Genomic DNA, 15,206 nt, shown 5'->3' on the forward strand with positions numbered 1-15,206 from the left:
TGACTTTTCTTTTTTTCAATTGTAATTAAACTGCTATGACCTATATGTCCCTGCAGCCACCCCAGCTATAGTAATTGAATTCAAAATTAAGAAATCAACATATTGCTCATGAAAAATACAAATTAATTACGATTAGCATAAATGGTAATTGAATAAATTGATGCTTTGAAAGAAACATTGAGAGACCTAAATATAGTCAGAAACATTGTAATGAAAAACCATTTTATTACACTAACAGATGCAACAATATACACCTGGTATTCTGTACACTGATGGGTATAATTTATTTTGCACATTATATAATTTATCTTTAGACCACATTCCAAAGTCAACAATAGACTGACTTTTATGGCCAGCAAAATACAGAAAACTGAGGCTAAGATTGACAGCAGTTAAACATAAAAGTAAAGTAAAAACATAAGGTAAAGAAATGTATTCTGTATTCTGACAATACATTTTCATTTTGACTGGGGCATTTGTCTAATATTCCCATGGAAAAAAAAATGGCATTCCCAAACTAAATGCATTTCTGAACAAACATGTAATCAACACAGGAGAATTTTCTGCAGCAGGTCAACTGAAAAGGGAATATCTACCCCAAATTGCTGATTTGTACAAGACGAAAACTGGTAAAGATATCTGACAGTGTAATTGTAGTTACTGACTAGCCTACAGATGCATTTGAAGATAATTTTAATAATGTGACTGGAATTATCTCTGATAATGCCAGTTACATGATCCAAGGCATACAATGACATTCTTCGAGATTAACTAAGTTCAATACATTTGGCATGTAATGCCCACACAATAGCCCTTGCCGGCAATATCTGTATAAATCATTTTCCGAATGCAGACAACCATGAAAAATATTTATACGATATATTTTATGCAGGTTTCATGGAAAATTAAATGCACATTTCACCAAACACTGTAGTATTAATGAACCTATTGAAATTGCTTACAGATGTGCGAAGTTTAAAATGAGTTTGTATTAAAGCTGAATCATTATTTCCCAATTGAGCATGAAAGGCTAAACGATATTGGTTTCGTGTAGATGCTGAAATAAGTGTTTCTTCTTATGGACAGGTTTTTACAGAACAAAGTCAATCTCTGACATATGCTTAAATGTAAGAGGAAAATGTAATGCACAGGACATTATCTTTCAGAGAACTGTAAGTGACAATTATTGTGCTGCTTACAAACAACCTTGTATCATTATGTTATCTTTGTAATATATGTGTAACAACATTGATGTTCAGATTTTTTAAATTCAGAATTTTATATAACAAGTTGTTCTGGGAATCTGTGCTGTTTTTAATATATACGGTATATGTACTCTTTCATTGACAAATTATGTGTTCCTACTAGTACATCAAAACATTTAGAGGATTTTAACAAATAATATTGAATAAGACATATTAGCAGTAAAGACATGCATGTCCCTTTAAATAAATGTCTGTAGCTGTGGTTGGTTAATAAATACGCGTGTCAATGCCCCTTAATAAAAAGACTGAGATGTTGAATGATAATTTCCTGCAGGGCCATTTTCATGACATAATAGCAGCGTTAAAGTGCTATGGCACAGAGTCAATTTTACCCCCTTCCTCTAGCTGTTCAAGCTCCGATTCTTGAAAGGTTGCTGGTGGCTGGCCAATATGTCTACTCCTAGATGCTCAATAGGCTTTAGATCTGGTGACTTGTGATAGCCAGAGCAGGGGCTAAAGATCACTAAAGATTTGCCATACCATTTTCCCCCTACCACCACATTTATCAACTAGAATGAAGAGTGCCTGAGTGGCACCCCCTCCCATCACTACAACATAGTGTCTTGACTATGAAATGCATTTGGAAATAAAATTTAAACTTAAAAATTTGCAGTCAGCCACTATTCCTCAAAATAAGACCTTACACACTTCCACCAACTCATCCCAATTGAGTTCAAGCTCATGTGTCCTGGACCTTTGAAGATTTTAATATGTACATTTCAGATTTGGTCCCCCCCAGATGTATAGGGCTGAAAACGATCTTCAGAGTACTCAGAAAGCATTTGCAAATTAATTTCAAACCCAAGTTGCTTCCCTAGCACTGTCTGTATTAGAAAGGTCCTTTGACGGTAGGGATTACTCGAGTTTAAAGATCTCCAGCCCAGCATCTGACAGAGCCTCCGTCCAACAGGTTAAATAAATCACTCTTAAATCATCTACATGGTTCCTCTGCTGAAGGCTTCAAAACCTTGAGCTCAGAACAATCAAACAAGTGTTTTGAGGTAATGTGGAGCAAACACCCGCATACACTCAGGCCTTCAATGACATTCTTCTCTTAAATGAAAAAGTCCTTAATAGATCAATAACTAACATTCTCACTCTTCAGACATTCATGAATAAGGGTGGCCTATTAAACTAATTGGATTGGGTCTCCCCGGGATCAGGGTTGGAGACCACTACTCTAGTCAAATAAGGCCTACATACATATGTATCACATGCCAGCTGTCCTTAAACATTTCTAAGGAACACTGATATAGTCATGTAGCCATCTGTGTTACATTCACACACTTGCGAAACATCTAGACTTCTTCTGATGACGGGCTTTAGCCAGTGTGCGTATCTCATGTCAAAAATATATTTTGTCTGTATTTTATTTTAACGATCCTTCGGGAGAATTGCATCACTTTAATGTTTGAGCACGTCTCTGAAACTCATCCACACAGTCCTCAAAGACTTTCCTACAGCATCTGTTTGAATTTAAAATGTGAAAGACATAATGTAAGAGAACAATAAATTAAGCAAAACATCAACATAATACTCCTTTTGTAGGAGCCAATTGAGAAATTCGTATGGAGGTGCAGTGTGCACGCAGAGACCTCTGTGGGGCTGTAAGACATTAGTGCAGGATTTATTTATCCTTGCTGTGGAAATATTTTGGCTTTTACTAGCCAATGTATGTGCCTCTTCTAGCAACAGAATTGAGAAGCAGTTTGCCATTCTGTTTCAATTTTGCTGGTATCAATCAGTCATGATAAAAAAATAAGGAAAGTTAGAGGAGGCCATTTGATTCGTCTCACTCATTTGGTTGTAGCTAATTGATCTGAGGATCTCATCTGGAGGTTTCTAGAGGTATACCAGGGATTCTGCTTCAACAACATGGCTGAGTAACTTGTTCCAGATGCACAAACCACTTTGTCAAAAAAGAAACACCTCCTATTTTAATCCTGTCTCTTGTGCTCTTGTGCTGCTCAATCACCAGGAATAACATTAAAGACTAAGCGTGAGGATTGTTAGAAGGTAATTAGAGTAACGCTTCTGTGGAAAGATCCATTTTGGAAATGTAAAGAAACTGAATATCATCTAGCATATCACAAGGGGACCCAGGGAACCTGACACAGACGTACCTAATTTATACCACACACCAAGTCTTAAGGCCAAGCAATTAATTAATACAAGTTGACAATATACATTTTGTGAAATCAGTCATACAAGAATAAAATGGCAAAATTACAGTGTACTGAACCCACTGGAGCAGAACAGCTGTGATTTAGAGAAAAGCTATTGCTCGGGTCATGTAGGGGCAGGATGGCTGTATACCTGCATGCGTCAGGAGAGAGGAATGATGAAGGCACTTTTGGAAGAGAAATGTATGTTGCTGTGTGCAGCCTTTGACTGAAAGCACTAATAATTTTTATATAAATCATCCCCCCTGCCCCCCAATTTATCACTATTTGTGATCGCCAATTAGTCACCTCAAACCATCACTATGGCTCCTATCAAATGGAAATGATGATGTCTTCTGAAATGCATATTGTTAAAGCCATTGGCGATTGTTGCCCTGATGCCCAACAGCCCAGGTATCATGGCAATCCTGCAGACACCCACAAATCCACAGGGAGGTGCTGGTGGATTGGGGTGGACACTCAGCCAGTTGTGCGCATTTGAAATCCAAGCTAATGCTGGGCGTAGCACTGCTATAGGATGCAACGTGCCCTCCGGGAACACAGTGTTTTCCACAGTAAATATATGGGGGTCGTGGCATGTGGCATGTGTGTAGTGGCTGTTCTGTGCCACACTCCTGAACTGAAACACCCTGTCTTCAGATCCTGGTTCAAATTCTGTAGCTTTACTTCCTATTGACAGATGCCTAGCAAATGGGAGACAGGTGCATAAAGCCTTCTGCTGTTTTATGCATATCTTTAGTGTTGACAGTAAGAATAATACAAGCTGTAAGAGGCTTGGTGTCTCTTGAGTGCACGATTGAAACTGAAATTGCAATATGTGACAGGTGAACTGTTCAAATGCACCTGGAACAGTTTCAGACTAAATTGAAAGGGATATTATAGTCCTAAAACCAAGACAACAACCAAAAGAACAACAGTGTATTTAAATATTGTGGACAAATCTATAGTCTGTACTAGTCATGCAGACACAATACTGATTATGTTATTTTCACTAAGCGCTTAAGTCATTTAATTGGTTTGCTGGTGGAATGAACAGCAGCTATGTTCTAATGTCTGGAGGCAATAGAAATGTATTCTTGGATATATTCTTTCTTAAGTGAAACAAAACCCCAAAATGTATAGAGAACAGGGGGCTAGAGAATTCAAAACTGAACAAGTAGTGATCATTGAAAGGTGTGCGCTATATTTGCACACTCTGAATGGGATTTGGCAACAGAACAGATTTTGTATTTGCCACCCTCAGTTAATCATAATAATGACTCGACACAAACAGCATATTTTACAATTTCTAAATAAATACATAAATAAATAAGAAGCATATATACAAATACTTCTTCTACCATGATTATTTCACTTAGTAAAGCTTTTATGGCAGAAAGGGAGAGCTGATTGTTTCAAATGTTATACAGATGTTCAAATGTTATGAGCTGGACAATTACAGAGAAAACAAAGAGTCGTTTCAGTGTCTGTTGCTAGTAAGAACCCAACACGGGGAGCATCTTGGCAACATGTTACCATATAGCAGGATGATGCTAAGCTAAGACATGCCTGCAATCCCAGCATAGGCACGCCATTCATAAAATATTTGGGACAGCTGAGCAGAAATCAGAATCGACGCATTATTAGTATTTAGTGTAACAATCACAATAGACTTTCAAAAGTTAATACAGGTTCTTCAGTCTCTGTTCGCTTTGTCACAAGCGGATCAATTTATGGTTCTGTCTCTCCCTCTCTCTCTCCCTCCCTTACAGAGTTCAACAATAACCAGTTTGGCTCAAATATTTGTTTTCTCTGTGCACTTCAGTGCTAATCCAAATATCAGATAAGCAAAGTCTTAGAGCTTTAGTAGCAGTAGTGGAAGAAAATAAAAAGATTAAGGGAAAAAAAATCCCTAGAGGGGAAAGTTTATTTTAGCTGCCTACAAGCCAAGACCCCACATCTCTTCCCTGCTGAGCTGAGGTATCTGTCAACAGGGAGTGGCTTAAGCCCCCCCTCTGTAAAATACCTTGTAAAGGAGAGGTTTCAGAAACAACAAGAAACAATAGGAATAACAATGGAAGACACAGCTTTCACTTCTTTGAATTGGCTCTCTTCAAAAGCCCCATGCCGGCGCTCACGGCTGCAGTCCTTAACGAAACCCAACTTCAGTCACGCCTGAGCTGGCCTTTTTGAAAAAGTAAGAATGCAGCCCTAAGTAGTAGAGCTGTAAATGTACGTTTTTTGCCTACCACAAATAAAGCATTGTTGCATTTAATGTGCTGTCAAAGTAGTGATCTTGGGAAGCAGAAAAAAACTGTTATAAATTAGACACATAATATTTTGTTCAGGTTGTATATGGTAGTTTATATATATATATATATATATATATATATATATATATATATATATATATATCCCCTATTAAAATATAAACAGTGCAGAGATTATTGTATTGAATGAATACCAACAATGTATAGTCTAAGATAAGTTGGTTAATAACAGAACAGTTTAAAATAGTGAAGGTATTGTTTGCTGTGACTGTAAACTGAAAGTGAAATTTTTCATTTAGTGCAGGACTTGCTGAAGTGAAAGAAACCATTCGAAAGTACAGTAGCCATGCGTCTGCTCTATTTTGTTTTTCAGCTACAACTGCACCAGCGCTGTTGTGAAGTCACTGTGTGGCACGCATGTGTCTTTGTCATACACATCCACCGCTCACAGTAGCTTCGTTAATGCTGATTGGAGAAACTGTGCAATTACTTGTGGAATGTGGATCAGGAGTAGATGTTTACGTCATAAGTATTTAATTTAAATATAAAGGGAACTGACACTGGGAACTGTCATAAATACCAATGTACATGTGCACGTGACAAAACTACAGGGTGTAGTTTAAGTCTATCATTACTTAAACAGTCATTATTTACATATTGTATATCTATATGGGTACCTAAATTTGTACAGTTTGTATGTGTATAATATGCATATTATTGTACATATGTGTGTATATACATGCATGCATACATACATACAATATATATGTGTGTGTGTATGTGCACATTTTTATGCTTATTTATAGTTTTGCGTGTATTAACACTTGTTTTTAATAGAATCAAAATTAGTAATAACAACTTTTAATACACTCACTCTCCATTTGTCTGGGATTTACATACACGTTGTTGTACTAGTTCAGTAATATTAGGATGTTTATATTTTTTTATATAAGACATACTAGACTGTAAAGAAAGAAAGAAAGAAAGAAAGAAAGAAAAGTCACTTGTGCTGGCTGTAATCTGATTACTTTAAGGCAGGGGGGCTATCCTATAGGGGATGAATGGGTGGCTATAGTTATCATTGAAGAAAAGATCTTGCAACTCAGGTAATGTACCCTGTAGTTCTCCAGAGGAAATGTACTAGCTGTAAACAACTATTACCAATTTTAAGACTTGGCAAGTTGGGACAAATTACCATCTGGAAGAGCAAACCTGATTTCAGTTTTAAGGGGTGTTTGGCATTTTATTTGACTGACAGGCAAATCTACCCCTGCAGTGGCTGCAATATATATTTTTTATTTTTTAGTCCATTAAGAAAAAAAAACTAACAAAGCTTTGTAAACCTTTTGTTGTTGTTGTTGATTTACTTCAGTGAAAATGACAGAAAATTAAAAAAGAAAAAAAAAAGTAATTTCTACTCTGATAGGTTCAAAAAAAGTTTTCTTACCAAATTAATGTCAGCACACGGAGCTGAAGAATAAAAAAACAGCAGGGGGAAGAAAAGAAAAGTTCCTACCTTTGCCTGTTCCTTCCACAGTCACGTGTAAAGTCCACCCCTAAAAAAGCAGTATTCCACCTTGCACACTAGTCCAGAGTTGTATCCAAAATGTCACTCCGAGGTCCTTGATTGTGAGGTTTAAAAGCCAAGTCCTGCCAGTCACACTAGCTGAACTCCTACACACTTTGAGCTCAAACTTTAGAAAGCTCCTAGTGTAATGGCTCATCTATAGAGAGCGCCTTTGGGTCCTAGTGCCTGTCTAGCTGTTAATCTGTCCTAGCCCCATTTGCTGAGTGAGAGAAACATGCTTTCTGAATTGCTGTGCTGGGGACAATAGACCAAATTGCACTCCCTCATAATCCCCATCAATTACATATAGTGTGGTAAGAGTTTCTGCAATCCTGGAAAAATGTACATCAAGATGAAGAAACTGCCCAAAAGAGAAGGGACTGTTGTTATCTAAGGCTGCACTTTTCTTTTGTACAGATGGACTTGTGTAACTTAATATAAAGGTATACGTATACTGTAGTACTGTATTTGGATTACGCTGTATCCTTCAAATACATAATAGTTGCCTCAGATAAAGGAGTCTGCTGAACACAAACATAAATCATACAAGTTATTAAAGATATGGTGCTGGCACACCCAATTGAGGTATAGAATCAACGGGCTATACCCTCTGTGTATTCCACACTGGTTGCACCCCACTAGTTTTTCCGATCAATTAAACACCAGATACAGTGAGGGAAAAAAGTATTTGATCCCCTGCTGATTTTGTACGTTTGCCCACTGACAAAGAAATGATCAGCCTATAATTTTAATGGTAGGTGTATTTTAACAGTGAGAGACAGAATAACAGCAAAAAAATCCAGAAAAACGCATTTCAAAAAAGTTATAAATTGATTTGCATGTTAATGAGTGAAATAAGTATTTGATCCCCTATCAATCAGCAAGATTTCTGGCTCCCAGTGTGTCTTTTATACAGGTAACGAGCTGAGATTAGGAGCACTCTCTTAAAGGGAGTGCTCCTGATCTCAGCTCGTTACCTGTATAAAAGACACCTGTCCACAGAAGCAATCAATCAATCAGATTCCAAACTCTCCACCATGGCCAAGACCAAAGAGCTGTCCAAGGATGTCAGGGACAAGATTGTAGACCTACACAAGGCTGGAATGGGCTACAAGACCATCGCCAAGCAGCTTGGTGAGAAGGTGACAACAGTTGGTGCAATTATTCGCAAATGGAAGAAACACAAAATAACTGTCAGTCTCCCTCGGTCTGGGGCTCCATGCAAGATCTCACCTCGTGGAGTTTCAATGATCATGAGAACGGTGAGGAATCAGCCCAGAACTACACGGGAGGATCTTGTTAATGATCTCAAGGCAGCTGGGACCATAGTCACCAAGAAAACAATTGTTAACACACTACGCCGTGAAGGACTGAAATCCTGCAGCGCCCGCAAGGCCCCCCTGCTCAAGAAAGCACATGTACAGGCCCATCTGAAGTTTGGCAATGAACATCTGAATGATTCAGAGGAGAACTGGGTGAAAGTGTTGTGGTCAGATGAGACCAAAATCAAGCTCTTTGGCATCAACTCAACTCGCCGTGTTTGGAGGAGGAGGAATGACCCCAAGAACACCATCCCCACAGTCAAACATGGAGGTGGAAACATTATGCTCTGAGGGTGTTTTTCTGCTAAGGGGACAGGACAACTGCACTGCATCAAACGTACGATGGACGGGGCCATGTACCGTCAAATCTTGGGTGAGAACCTCCTTCCCTCAGCGAGGGCATTGAAAATGGGTCGTGGATGGGTATTCCAGCATGACAATGACCCAAAACACACAGCCAAGGCAACAAAGGAGTGGCTCAAGAAGAAGCACATTAAGGTCCTGGAGTGGCCTAGCCAGTCTCCAGACCTTAATCCCATAGAAAATCTGTGGAGGGAGCTGAAGGTTCGAGTTGCCAAACGTCAGCCTTGAAACCTTAATGACTTGGAGAGGATCTGCAAAGAGGAGTGGGACAAAATCCCTCCTGAGATGTGTGCAAACCTGGTGGCCAACTACGAGAAACGTCTGACCTCTGTGATTGCCAACAAGGGTTTTGCCACCAAGTACTAAGTCGAAGGGGTCAAATACTTATTTCACTCATTAACATGCAAATCAATTTATAACTTTTTTGAAATGCATTTTTCTGGATTTTTTTGTTGTTATTCTGTCTCTCACTGTTAAAATACACCTACCATTAAAATTATAGACTGATCATTTCTTTGTCAGTGGGCAAACGTACAAAATCAGCAGGGGATCAAATACTTTTTTCCCTCACTGTAAGATGGTCTCTACTCGGTGTATAATCCCAGAAGTGGTGGGAGAAGAAAAGCATGTCTAAACACTGTGAAAGCTGTAGCCGTCTTATCACTGCCCCAGCAATAGTTACATTTTAGGTTTTAGGTTTTGGGGAGTGAGAGAATCTTCTAAACTTTTGCTTTTCATTCTTCTAAGCAGTTAAAACAAGACGTTTGCCTCCCAGCAAGGCTGCTGTCCTGTGCTGGAAATCAGGAGTGCAATTATCTTTTTCATATATGTTTGTGTATATTTTCCTTTACGCTTTAGTTTTATGTTTTCTGTTCAGAGACAAGGTTATGTGTTGCTTGAGAAAGGAAAAGCAATCTGTTGAGCATTGAAGCCAAGTCCACTGACATACGTTTGAATGATGCTAATCTTAGTCAGAGAAAGTTCAATTATTTTAATTGCTTCACATGATGACATATATATTCTTGCCTTAATTTTCTTTTATATGACATACCAGCTTGTGCCACACAGAAAAATACTTGAGATATCTTTTCCCACAAGCTTTTTTTTCTCATAGGAAAAATAGCAAATCTGGCATTAATAACAACGAAACAGAATTCCCACATCCAGTATATTCCCAATTAAGGTGTCTGGCTTTCTTATTAAATTTCATTTTATTTTCATTGTTATATCTATTTTACTGGTTCAACAATGGATTGTATTTTATGGAGGTTCTGAGTGCTGGTTTGGCAGTAATGCTAAACATTAGAAGTAAATTCCACAATCAACTTAAAAAGTTAATCAACTTAAATATAAATCAACAGTCCATGATGTTTACATATAAGCCCATGAACTCAGTTCTTCAGCTGACTTCCACTCTACAGTATTACTTTTCTGTTGTGATCAGAAATAGTAAGAACATAAGACAGTTTACAAAGAGAGGAGTGATCTGTTTTCTGTCTTGAATGCCTTGAAGCCCAATTTCCATTTGTGTCCCCAGGTCTGGGTGTCTCTGCAGATCTGGAAAAGACCCCACGTAGTCTCCTCTGTTCCAGGGTGAGAAGGTTCAGGTCCCTCAGTCTCTCACTAGGACATTCCCTTCAGACCTGGAATAAGTCTGAACATTACTGCCCTTGTTCTCAATTCTACACTTTTGACAATATACCCTAGCATCCTGTTTGCCTTTTTTATTGCTTCCCCACATTGTTTGGATGGAGAAAGTGAGGAGTCCACATAGACTCCTAGGTCTTTCTCATGCATTACTCATCTAGATCTGTACCTCCCATAGTGTAATTATAGTGGACATTCTTGTTACCTGCATGTATTAGCTTGCACTTGTCCACATTGAATTTCATTTGCCAGGTGTCAGCCCACAACTGAATATTATCTGAGTCCCTTTGAATAACCTGTGCTGTTGAGATTGTATCTGCTGAGCCACCTATTTTAGTATCATCTGCAAACTTTACAAGTTTGCTAACTATCCCAGAGTCCAGATCATTAATATAGATTAGAAAAAGCACAGGCCCTTGTACTGATCCCTGTGGAACTCCACTAACAACCTCACTCCAGTTAGAAGCAACTCCTCAGTTCATAATACATCTATTTACATTACCCTAAATACCTACAGCTTCCAGTATAGTGTAGTATAGACTGCATGTGTCACCAGTGCAACACAAATAGTTGCCTGTTGCGTTGTCTGTCTTGGCCACACCTGTCATTGAGACAGTTTAGTTTGTTTTTATTGTTTCACAATAAACACAATCTCTTGGGACACACCCTGCCATGAATGCTTACCAAAAAGGATTCGGTGCCTTTGGTGAACCAAATTAATAATAATGCAAATAAGTGCATTATTAATCAGCAAAGCAGAGGCCTCTGAATTGTTAATTAGAAGCCAGGGATCCCAACAAGAGGTTTCATCTTTATTTCATCAACCTGAGAGTAGATGTTAATAATATTAAGAATAAGGCTTGTTTTCACCAGCTTTTATGCTGTTTCACTCTGTTACTACATTGTGGCCTATGGGTAATCTATCAGTAGCCAGTTTAATAAAGCTTTTGGAAACTGCTTCCCCTTCATTTCCATCCTAAATACACTTCATCAAGACACACAGATCTGGACCATCTGCAGCCAAGGTATTATGATATGGCCCCTGACATTCAGAAACCTTCGGTGTCTGAGGAGCCACAGGAAGTCACTGGTGGGTGGAGAAATGAGCATCCCTCAGCTGACTTCTACCCATCCTAGCCTGGTGGTCCTTAGCCAGTTGTTTGCTGCCCCCTGGGAACTGCTAAAGCTGGCAGTAGCATCCCTTGGCTGGCAGACTAGCTTCATCTGGGCTACCGGATGCATCTTGTACTTCAGCCCCCTCCCCGTCTTTGTTATCAATATGGAAGTGTGTAGTTTGCACAGCTTTTGGAAAGTTTCCCTGTCAGAAACATCGCAACAATATTTGTTCTGAGGGATATCCCCCCTTCCTGCTGATGGCTTCTATCTACGTTCTTCCGTGATACAATAACATGTTTTCTGTTAACATGGTAAACTCATGTTGGAAACGGCTTCCTTTGAGCCCTGCTCGGTCAACAACTGCTGATTGACTCCTTTTCCTTTATGCTGAGGTCTGTTCATGCACTAGGTTACATTATATGTTATTTACTTCATATGGGTTGTATTGTAAGTCCGGACGACAGTATGAAACTGAGAGATGAGTTTCGTGACAACTTTTCCTGCTGTCGCTGTTCATTAAGTAGGCAGGTGAAAGACATGCATTGCTTGCTTTTATTCATCCACCTGTCCACACTCAAGTCGGCACTCAACTGCACACTATTTATGTAATAAATGTTGCTCTTTCACATGATGTAGTGTCTCTGCTCTGGTCGAGCTGCTGTTTGTAACCGGTTGTTATGATATTTCACAATCAGAGTTCCATGGAATTAAGTGTTTGGTTTCTTAGTCCAATACACAATATATTTTATTGCTTTTCTCAGCTGTGCTTCTGAAAATATATTTACCACAATATAACTGTGCTTCAGGTGCAGATGCAGCTATTGTGTGTTTAACAGGATTGGATTATGACTGAACAAATTAATCAGATATGAACATTTATAATCTATGAAATCCACTTTTCTTTTTTTCTTTCTTCTTCTTCTTCAGGGCGTGGATGTCTGTCAGTTGCTGTTGTTGACAAGTCAATTGGTTGACAGGCTGAAGGCAACACCCAAGCCCAAGGGCCCCCTCACCCGTCGCCCTGGTCTGAGAAGGTCTGGAGGTAAAGGAGGCTCGCAAAACCGTACATTTTATAAATAGTGCCAAGAATTTTGAATATTATGTGCATTCAATATAGTGACAGTGTTTAAGTCTGTGATGCAATGCTTGGGCAGAAACAGGTCTTTTGAGTTTTATGAGAAAAAAATCTGTTGGATTTTGACATTAGGTGGGGATCTGAGTCAGTCAATCATGAGGCAAAGGTTGGGTCTCATTCCGCACACTGGCAGTCTTCAAACACGCAAACATGGTAGTGTTTTATTTTTCTCTTCCCCATTAGAGTTTCAGATATTTTTTTGCAGCCAATCAGGACTGTGATTTACTAGGATGAAACTGCAGACACAAGCTGTATTTCTTTATTCTGTTGTTTGGCAGTTTATGGCTCCATTACTATTTGTTGAATATGAATGTTCTCCTGAGAGCTTGTTTACTGTGCACATATGTTCCATGACTCACTACCTTTAATGTATTGGAACCCTTTCAGAACCATTAATAGTTGGTGGTCTTTTTTATTTGCCAGTCTTTTTGATTTTAATTGTTCATATTATCAATTTACAGATTTGACTGTGTGTGTGTGCTAGACATCCTGTATTAAGCACAGGCATTATGGCAGCTGAGTTCATTGGTGGTGTTTCCAATTTGGGAGGGTATTAAAGTAACAACAATTGGTGATTCCACATTTTTAATTAATTAATGAATTAATGACATTCAAATGAGGGAGTATTTAAGAATCAAAACTGCTAAAAGTGTATGTATACCAGTACTTCATCTGAAAGCATCCAGTTGTAGTATTGCTATTATAGGAATACTTTAGTCACAGTGGTATTAAACATTATTTGCAGTTTATTATATCAGTAATTGTTTTAAATGGAGAGTGCACTGTAAAGGAGAACTTAGCCCAAGTGGAATGTACACAGCCTTAGAAAGTTAGCTGGTCTATGTAGAGGGCATTGTAGAGCAATGAAATCCAGTTACATACAAGTGGGAATACAGGGGAACATTTCCCAATGGAAAACACACCAGACGGTGTCTCCAGCCTTTATGTCCGTGGTGGTGTGCCTGCGTAGAAGGGCAAAAATACAGTATAGTCTGTCATTGCAAATCTCAGTGCTCCACAGCTCACAGTTTTCACAACACAAATGTTTAGATAAGCCCACTAGCTTTATAAGTACCCCGTGGTGTCCATGGTGGCTGAAGCCTGTATGTTTAATCTGTTACGTGTCCCCTGCAGTTATTGCTATAATAACCTTCCAAACCCATGCTCTGTTTTATATTGACGTGCACTATTTTCTGCCCATACCTTCTCCAATTTCAGTAACACCTTTGTAACCTGCCGTTATCATGTTGATATCCCGTCGAGAGGCCATCTGGTTTCCATTTGGCCAGCCTCCAAAGGTCAATATAGAAAGTGGGTAGAATGTACTAGCAGTTTTCTTGGAGGATCTGATAAAGATGCTTCCAAAGGGGAAATCAAAGAGACTTGTGTAACTGTATCTGTCCGGAATGTAGTTTTAGTTATTGGTATTTAATCAGTTCAGGGCATGCAAAGTGAACTTTGTCTCTGCTATGATAATGTGGTTGGTATCAAAATGCATTTCCTCAGTTTTACTTCCATGGTAAAACTACATAGTCTGCAGTTTCTCTTTCGTTTGTTGCCTACAATGTTGCCCCATTGTTTTCAATCTGCTGGTGGGGTGAAATATATCTACTCTAGGATTATTATAGCCAGAAACATAGTTTTTATATCCCTAGAAACTAGAGACTTGGGACAAATTATAAGATATGAATGTGTAGAGATATTGACTTGCAAAGTAGGGGAAAAAGAATTACTGTGTTTGAGCATTGTAATTTTTCAATAAATTATCATAACTCCTACATTTTTATCACATTTTCACCGAGTTTATCTTATAAATTGAATTTTGATTAGTACCTCAAGGAAAGAAATATAAAAGAAATACGTTTATATTTAAAAAAAATGTATAAGCCATAACTTTCATAATTCATGATTATGGATTATCTTGGAAATAAGGTGGCAGTGTTGCAATATAGTGTGTCTAATCATGATCAACAATGCAGAAACTTATTCTGCAGTTTGTATGCTTTCATTTGAATGGTCCCACATGTTTGTGCCCCTTATAATTGAATAATGGCTCTCTTGCATGTATTTTGTGGTACAAATCTTCTCAAAACGTTTCCGCATAGGCTAGGTTCTTTCAAATGTACATTATTCCTTCATTTCTTATGCTATTTTCACCGAACAACTTCTACAAGTTCCAATTTGAGTGGTATGTCAACATAAAATTTCCATCTCAGAATTTCCCATAAACTTTAAGGAAAAGGTTAAACAAAAAAAACAAAATCAAAAAACACATTTCTGTTCTTGTGAAAAAACTTGGTAGTAGTGTAATATAGTTTGTCTTAACATGATCAACAATGCAGAATATTATAGTACAGGT

General features: G+C 38.4%; 1 protein-coding gene and 1 long non-coding RNA gene across 3 annotated transcripts in view; one reads left to right on the top strand and one right to left on the bottom strand.

Moving 5' to 3' along the window:
- ngfa (nerve growth factor a (beta polypeptide)) overlaps positions 1-7,385 on the bottom strand; it is a 39,410-nt gene extending 32,025 nt beyond the window's left edge. For both annotated transcript variants that reach the window (XM_066703699.1, XM_066703696.1), the window contains exon 1: positions 7,214-7,385. The gene's annotated coding sequence lies outside the window, so the exon portion shown is untranslated. The remainder of the gene's footprint in view (positions 1-7,213) is intronic.
- Positions 1-12,747, top strand: part of LOC136749411 (uncharacterized) — a 92,485-nt gene extending 79,738 nt beyond the window's left edge. The window contains exon 3 of the long non-coding RNA XR_010816746.1: positions 12,640-12,747. This is a non-coding gene — a long non-coding RNA (uncharacterized LOC136749411). The remainder of the gene's footprint in view (positions 1-12,639) is intronic.
- Positions 12,748-15,206: the final 2,459 nt, after the last annotated feature.

The sequence above is a fragment of the Amia ocellicauda genome, chromosome 5 (genome assembly GCF_036373705.1).
Source record: "Amia ocellicauda isolate fAmiCal2 chromosome 5, fAmiCal2.hap1, whole genome shotgun sequence".
Classification (NCBI taxonomy): Eukaryota; Metazoa; Chordata; class Actinopteri; order Amiiformes; family Amiidae; genus Amia; species Amia ocellicauda.